This window comes from Sphaeramia orbicularis, chromosome 11 (assembly GCF_902148855.1).
Source record: "Sphaeramia orbicularis chromosome 11, fSphaOr1.1, whole genome shotgun sequence".
NCBI lineage: Eukaryota > Metazoa > Chordata > Actinopteri > Kurtiformes > Apogonidae > Sphaeramia > Sphaeramia orbicularis.
The window spans coordinates 45,729,803-45,737,594 of NC_043967.1; positions in this window are offsets into that span (position 1 = coordinate 45,729,803).

The window sequence follows — 7,792 nt, forward strand, 5'->3', positions numbered from 1 at the left end:
AATTTTGGGACACTAGTGTTGACACCAGTTTTAAAGTATGTGAAAATATGACACATAGAACAAATATGACCATATATGAGTCACAGAGAGCCCTCATTATTTGTGTTTCTTTGTGTCATGACTTGCAAAATTGGAGTCAAAGAGCAAATAAAGAGAGTGCAACAAAATGGTCAGGATAAAAAGGAGATGCAAAGATACTAATCCATAATCAGTTTATGCATAACATTAGCATGTATCTGCACCTCTGCTTCATATCCACCTAACAGTGTCTACTAATAGTACCATGCAAACAAGGATCGTTTGTTTCCACCTCTATATGCCACTTGACATCTATACGGATGTTGCCTCTTTGTCTTTATGTTTGCAAAACAGGGTGTTAACAAATCAGACCCAATCAAAGTCATAATAATCATTATCTGTAAAAAGTGTTTCAGTGTTCCTGTGTGAGTCCCAATGCTAATAACATCCTAGTGCTGTCAAGACTGCCTCTCCACACCCCATAACGTACACACGCTCACACAAGTCCTAATTCTCATCTCAACCCCCCACCGCTCTCAACGTGAACTCCAGTATCAATTAGCACCTTGCTGGCAGTAACAGCAAGGTCCTGACTGTCTCTTAATTGAAGGCTGTTGCTATAGAAACAGCAAATGCGAATCCTTAAGATGGGTGAAGCAGAGAAGCTCTTTGCACATATAACAAGAGATGAGAAATAGTTTCTATGTGCTAATCATGAAATAATCTAATCCAAGAGGAAAACAAGTCACGCTTTGCATTTTCTAGATATTTGGGGTTTGCACAATTGCACTAAAATGAAAAAAAAAAAAAAGAGAGATAACATCATCACTGGATATTCAAGACTCCACATCTTATTTCAGTGGTTTCAACTCAAAGCGTTCTGCAGAGAACTCCAAATCATGTTCACTTCAAACGACAATAAGCAATGCATAAAAGAATTAAATCTTAGGACTTTTTATCACTCAAAAGGAAACTACACAAAAGACAGATAACATTCATGCAATTAGGATACAGACTCCAGCTCAAATACATGATCACCAAAACTCTGCATCTAATACAAATTTTCATTTTGCTTTCAACTCACAGGCATGTACAGAGCACCAAAAGACTTAAATAGTGAAGTTTTCCTCGTTTTCGGTATGAATTGGTCATAAAATCTACTCTGTAACTAAGTCACAAGTATAGACAAAGACAGTGTGCTTGACGCATAAACAATTCTAATATTTCACGTCGTTATTGATGACAAGGGTTCACATTAGATGCATGCTCATATTTCTGCACCAGGCTTTGTTCTAACATGGGTTTTACATTTACATTTCAACTCGGTGACTAGAGATGTGTGGGAATACTCGTAATAATTTCTCATTATATTAAGTGCAGTAGAAGCATCTCTGTCTATCCATGTTTGTTATGAAACTGTGTGCATCTCAAGTCATTACAGGGGAACAAAACTTCAACTTTAAAGATTAGCTGCATGCATGGTTTTCAGCTGTGGCACAGCACATCCTTCAGCTCAAATGATGCTCTTGTCTTTTCGAGCGTTGCAGATCCAAAAGCAACATCCCAAGACGCTTAAAACGGTGGGCTTGTCTGTTTCTGATGGAATTTCTCTTGAAAGTCAATACATGTTTAAAGCAATCAGAGACCACTCAAAGAATCTGCAGAAGGAGTGTGTATATAGGAGGACGTGGAGGTTGACATTATTGTCAATGGCCTGAGTAATCCTACTATACAATCACTTCATGATTCTCACACATGTATATATGAATATATACAGACACATCTCTCTTTTTCCTGCACTTGCCTGCCTGATTAGGCTTGATAAGGAAAGCTGACGAACAGGCTCCCCTTTTAACTTTTAAATGACAAAGGTCCAGATTTGGTGGGTTACAGCTGTTTCTGTGCGTCATCGGTAAATGGCAATAGCCACTTGAGAAGGTTTCCTGGAGGGCATTGCACTTGTCTCGCCTTCAGACCATACACTAACCTCAGCAGTTGACTGCTGGGCGGAGGGTGACTAATGACAACCTCTGCTACTGATGGAATGCAGACAGGCTTAATGTTGAAGTCAAGTGGACATTTTACACAAAGAAAACTCAGTTGGAACCTGGAAAGAACCTCAGTGTGGGCACACGGGGTGAGTCACAAATTGCTGAGAACACACTACTTCATCAAGTCCTCATGTGCGTTTGTCAATGGACCAGAGACTCCGTGGCCACAGAAAGTCACTAATTATCATCATACGAATGTGAAATGAATGAATTCTATTCTAAAATATTTCATTGAGGTTTCCCACCATCGTATTACTTTTAATGGGCACAGAACACAAATAAGTCCTTGACAAAAAGTTTTCCTGCATGATGATGCATTCTATTTCTTTGAAAGAATGAATCACAGTTCATAGAATTAAAGTTTTTTCAACAAGAATTTATACACTTCAGTGTCTGTGAAAAGTGAAAGTAAATGAAAACAAATTCCATATAGTAATGTCAATGAATTAAACATCTATAATGTGTAATCTATCTATCTATCTATCTGTCTGTCTATCTGTCTGTCTATTTGTATACAGTTTAATATACAGTTTCTAATTTACTTTAATAGAAGCACCACTATTTTTCACAATACACTCACAGTTTCTTTATTATTATTGTTACATTTTTTCTGCTCTGGTCTGTTTAACCTTATATACAACTTTATATAATATATTCCTATTTAAATTATTCACAGGACATTGCATGACACACTCTTCAGAGAGCAGGCTAAGTCTATGCTGCTAGTTTGGACAGGGGGGAAAAAAGCAACATACTTTCACACTTTTGACTGAAGTGATTGGCTGTTTAGGATTTGTCCCTCATGTTGCAATCATTTTTTCCAAATGACTCAGTTCCCCTATAATTATTGTCAGGCTGCTTGTGAATATGGTAAGTAATAATAATAATCACTGTTCCTTTGCCCAAAGACCTTGCATGTACATAAGACAAAGAATCTGGACCCCTTTATCAATCGAGATGGTAACTATGGCAACAGTGGCAACATCCAGGCAGCTCATGAGGGCTATTAACAATAAGGAGTTTCAGCAAACGGAGCCTCTGAGAATGGAATGAGCTGAACGCATGTACAGAAAACTAGAGCCTAAATAGCTTTAGAGTCGATGATAGTTTCATGCAGATCGTTGCTCCTGCATTGCAAAATATTTCACCGCACTGCAATGTTTCATGAATGTGCCCTTCAAAGTAGGATTTGTGTAAATGTGCCCCTCGATTCAATGTTAACAGGATTCGACGCAAACAAAATGCTATTAGCTCAGCAGTATGATTTAAAATCCTGAACAAAAGGTTCATCTACAGCTTTAGCGCTTATATCAACATGCTTTTCCCCAGAGGTGTGAATAAATTTCAGATGAGAGCACTATTTCGTGCAATTATTGATAGTGCACTGGTAGAGGGAGGCAGATTAGAGGCATTATACATGATAACCAAACATGTGAGCATATGAAAGACTGCATGAAAAACCAGTTTAACAAAGCCATGCAAATGCAATGCCCACACTGACTTCACATTAAATGTCATGCAAATATGCTGAAAGGATACTGTGACACACTTGTAATGAATGTCCTTGCAACCATATTATGAAAACAGCTCATTCATACAGGAACATTGTGACACATCTTGTTGTCTGCATGACCTTACTTTGTCTTTCCTGAGGTTAGTGCTGTTGCCAGGATACTATTTCCTATGGCAACACTTGAGCCTGCCTCCGAGGTGAGTAGCTTTGAAAAGATCCAGGTAACTGGATGTTCTGGATCCTGTGGACCGGAAGCCCATACATGACCACCAAAAAGAATACATATACACACACAACACCACACAAAACCGCATTAAAAGTTTATCTTTTCATCATTGCAGTAGATTTTACTTTCTCTCAACAACAAAATTACATCTGGTTTAATTTGGTTGCTTTTTTTTTTTTTTATTTCCTCTGAGAGAATTCTTTATCTACCTGAAATGATAGAATTAGAGAGATCGAACAAAACTGAGCATATTCCCTTCATTATTGATACAGCTTTCTGAATAGATTTAGAATTTTTTGTTCTGTTTTGCAGCAGTGTTTCATGCTTGAGATACATCTACCATGCAGTGAAATCAGCTACTTTTGTGAATACAGCAGCACTCCGCTCAGTAATGGTATTTGTGCAACAATATTCAGCACTTAAGATAAATTTCAATTTACATCATCATATAAAACAAAAGGGACAGCAGCACTTTCTGTCATCCACTGCAATTGAAGAAGAAATTGTTTATGTTTTTTTCCATATTCATTGTACCACATACCAGACTCTCTTCATCTGTATGAGAGGACAGTGCCACCATTTGTTGCGAAGGTGTTACTACCTCAGATAGTTTGATGTGAGGATAAAATAACGTGATTAAATCCACACTGGACTGACCCCACATGTATTGTACCATCTTTAGACATTTGTACTGCACCTCTCCATCTCTGTGTCATTTTCTCCAGACCAAGGCTGTGCAGGGTCAGTACACAGAGGCCAAACAAGTATGCCTGCATTTTCTTTTTACAAAGCTTCCAGGTCAAGATCATAATTACTGAACTTAAACAGCTTGACAGGAAGCAACACGTCATTACAACACTGCATCGCCACTTGTGCGTTGACCATCAACTCTGCTGGATTCAGATGATGAAAGGGGAGTGTCAGGGACAAGAGAGCTCATATCTGGGCTGAGCATTATAGGGCAGGGAGGGCTCTTCATCAGTAGGACGCCATTATGACTCATCTGTACTAAACACCCACATCCGCTCTTACTCTGAAAACTTTGCCTATGTGCTTCAACGTGTGTCTCATCCTGCACTTGGAAGATGAGTTTCTTTTTGAGTAACAGGTCCATGGGAAGGTTCAAGTGTCATATGGTCTAGAGACAGCAGTTACAAAACATCAAACCAATGTAACCAGGAAGACCTTAACAGTGACTTAAGTCTGTGTAATTTATTAAAAAAAAAAAAAAAAAATAGACATAATAAGAAGGGAAATGTTTCTGTAGTTGGAACTGTTGAACAACTTTCAGCAGTGAAATTTCTTCAGAACACACCAACAGGACAGTCCAGTATGCATTAACATAGTCTGTGTGTTTTTAAGTTAGACAGACATTAGACCAGTGGTTCCCAACCTTTTTTAGCTCATGACCCCATTTTAACATCACAAATTCCTGGCAACCCCAGATATTAAAAATTGAAACTTTTTTTTTTTTTTTGCTAAAATTAATTTGCTTTTGATCATGTAATAGTTTGCTATACTATGTTGCAAATAAATGTTAATTTTAGACAACATTTAGGCTACATAATGTATATTATTATGAAATGAGGCAGAAAAGCCAGGTGTAGATTATTGCACAACGTGAGAATTTTATTTTCCTTGGTCAGGATATGTACAGTCAGTCCAGCTTGGATTTACAAGGCTGACAATTAATACTGAACAAACAAGAACTCAAACTATGAATTATGAAAGAGCTGCAGCATCTGAAACTGACCACAATGAACATTTGACAGATAAACAGTATCACAGTGCTTCAGTTTCAGCTTCAGAGTTTGTCATGTCTTTTATGTATTGTGATTGTCTCTGTCAACTCATTGTATATTTTTATTTGTAAGATTTTTTTTTTTTTTTAATCAATTACAAGAAATTGTAGGTGACCCCATTTGAATTCCAGGTGACCCCACATGGGGTCCTGACCCCAAGGTTGAAAAACACAGCATTAGACCAAAGATTATAAGACTACCTCTGAGTAACATGTCATATACTGTGTCTCACAAACATACTCTCTGCCCACACTTTTTGTGGAACTGCACACCCTGCAAAAGGAAAGCGTCATTATCCCTTTTCCTTTCACTACAGTTATGTGAACATTTCCTTTCTTACATCATTTGGTTGTTATTATTAATATTTTTATTTTAATCATTTTAGATACATGTTTTCAAGTGTGCAATAAATCTGAAATGTTACTTCTTGTTAAATGTGTTGTTTCAGTGCTTATTTTGGTAATTTATTTTACTGTACCCTGGTTTTCACAAGACTAAATAAACAAAATAAGTGGGTAGAACATCAGGGACTTCAGAGAACATTGGAGCTGTTTTATTCTGCAGTCAGGGAGTGGTCACTTTTGTTCCTGTTTTAAAAAAAAAAAACAAAACAAAACAAAAACTCAACTGTATCTTTATTTTTGTGAAACAGTAGCTTTACTGACCAAACTAACAAAAGAATGTCCATTATGTCATATATTTCAGACCAGCTTGTCTCCTGCCCTTGCTTGCTGTGTATGTAAGGACATTTATGGGCAATATATCAAATTAATTTGATGAATTTCTTTCTAAAAAATCATGACAAATGCCTACGTTGCAAAATCACAGATTATTACTTTAAAGACCTTTGCTCAACAAAACTTACAAATGCAACTTGTTTGCTTCTTGTCATACATCAATTGTAGATATATCCAGTCAGATACGGCCTGTAGTTTTAGTAAAGAAAGAGTTTTGTTTTTTGCTTTTTTGTTTTTAGTCATATCTTGAGTTCAGGTAGCCAGAAATTAATTGATTAGAATTGTAAATCATCATTTAAATTGATAAACAAAATCAAGATTAAGTTTTTGGCCTTATTGCCCAGCTCTACATAAGTGTAACCTATGAAGATTCAGATATTTCAGTCATATTTATTTGTCAGTTCATTTTACAGACATTGTTCATCAGGGGCTTGGATTAAATGGTGCCCTACATTCTGGCCAACAGGTTGTTTAAGAGATCTAGTAATGTGATCGAAAGGTGGACCAAAAAACAGAGATGTGGTATTCATACCCTGCACAATAAAATAGGAATGTTCTGACTGACTGATTTTATTTTGCATGTCTGATCATCAGTGGCTGTAGCTCTGTAATCAAAAAACACATTTAATAGAAACTTGGAATAGTAATTGGGGTGTCATGAGCAGTGTGCAGCTGCAAAATGGAGAAGGTTCATATTTAGATGCCATTTTCTGTACAAAATTGACTGAAAGTTGGATAATATATTTCTTATCCTGTGAGTGTTCTATGTTTTCAGATGCTTTCAGTATTGTAGTGGCTATTTGTCCTCAAAATTAAATCAACTTAAAGAGACTGAACTTAAGACTTAATAACCACTAGGTGCACCATGGGTTTGTGGTTTACACAGTCAGAAATACAATGCCCATTCCATAGGTATATTTTCAAGTGGTTTATTTTCAGGATTTTGCAGGCAAACAACCAAAGCCTTTTGTGCTGTCTCTCCTGTTCATCCTGTCTGTCTGTCCGTGAATGACTGGTTATCTGGTAAAAAACCATAGGCCCACCCAGGTGCATGCTGGTCTAACTTGGTGCTCCCTATTTATACCCAGGTGCCCACGGTCTAAACCAATAAGAAAACACAAAACAAAAACTGCTAAATACCAAAGAATGAAAGCAATAACCATGAAAATCAAAAAATATATTCCAAATATTAAACAAACAAAAACCAAACAAATCAAAATAAACAACTAGCAAAAAAATACAGAATTATTAAACAAAAAGGTAAATTAACTTTAAACAAGAAACTAAACAGACAAATAGCTCCTTCAAATATCATAACTGAGTGCTTCAACACATGGAACTCAATGTCCTGCCGGTTATGGGTTCATTAGGTTTAACTACTGCAGTTCCCACCCCTCGCCTGAGGGTGGCAGTAATGAACCAATCAGAGGTTCTGATCCACACCC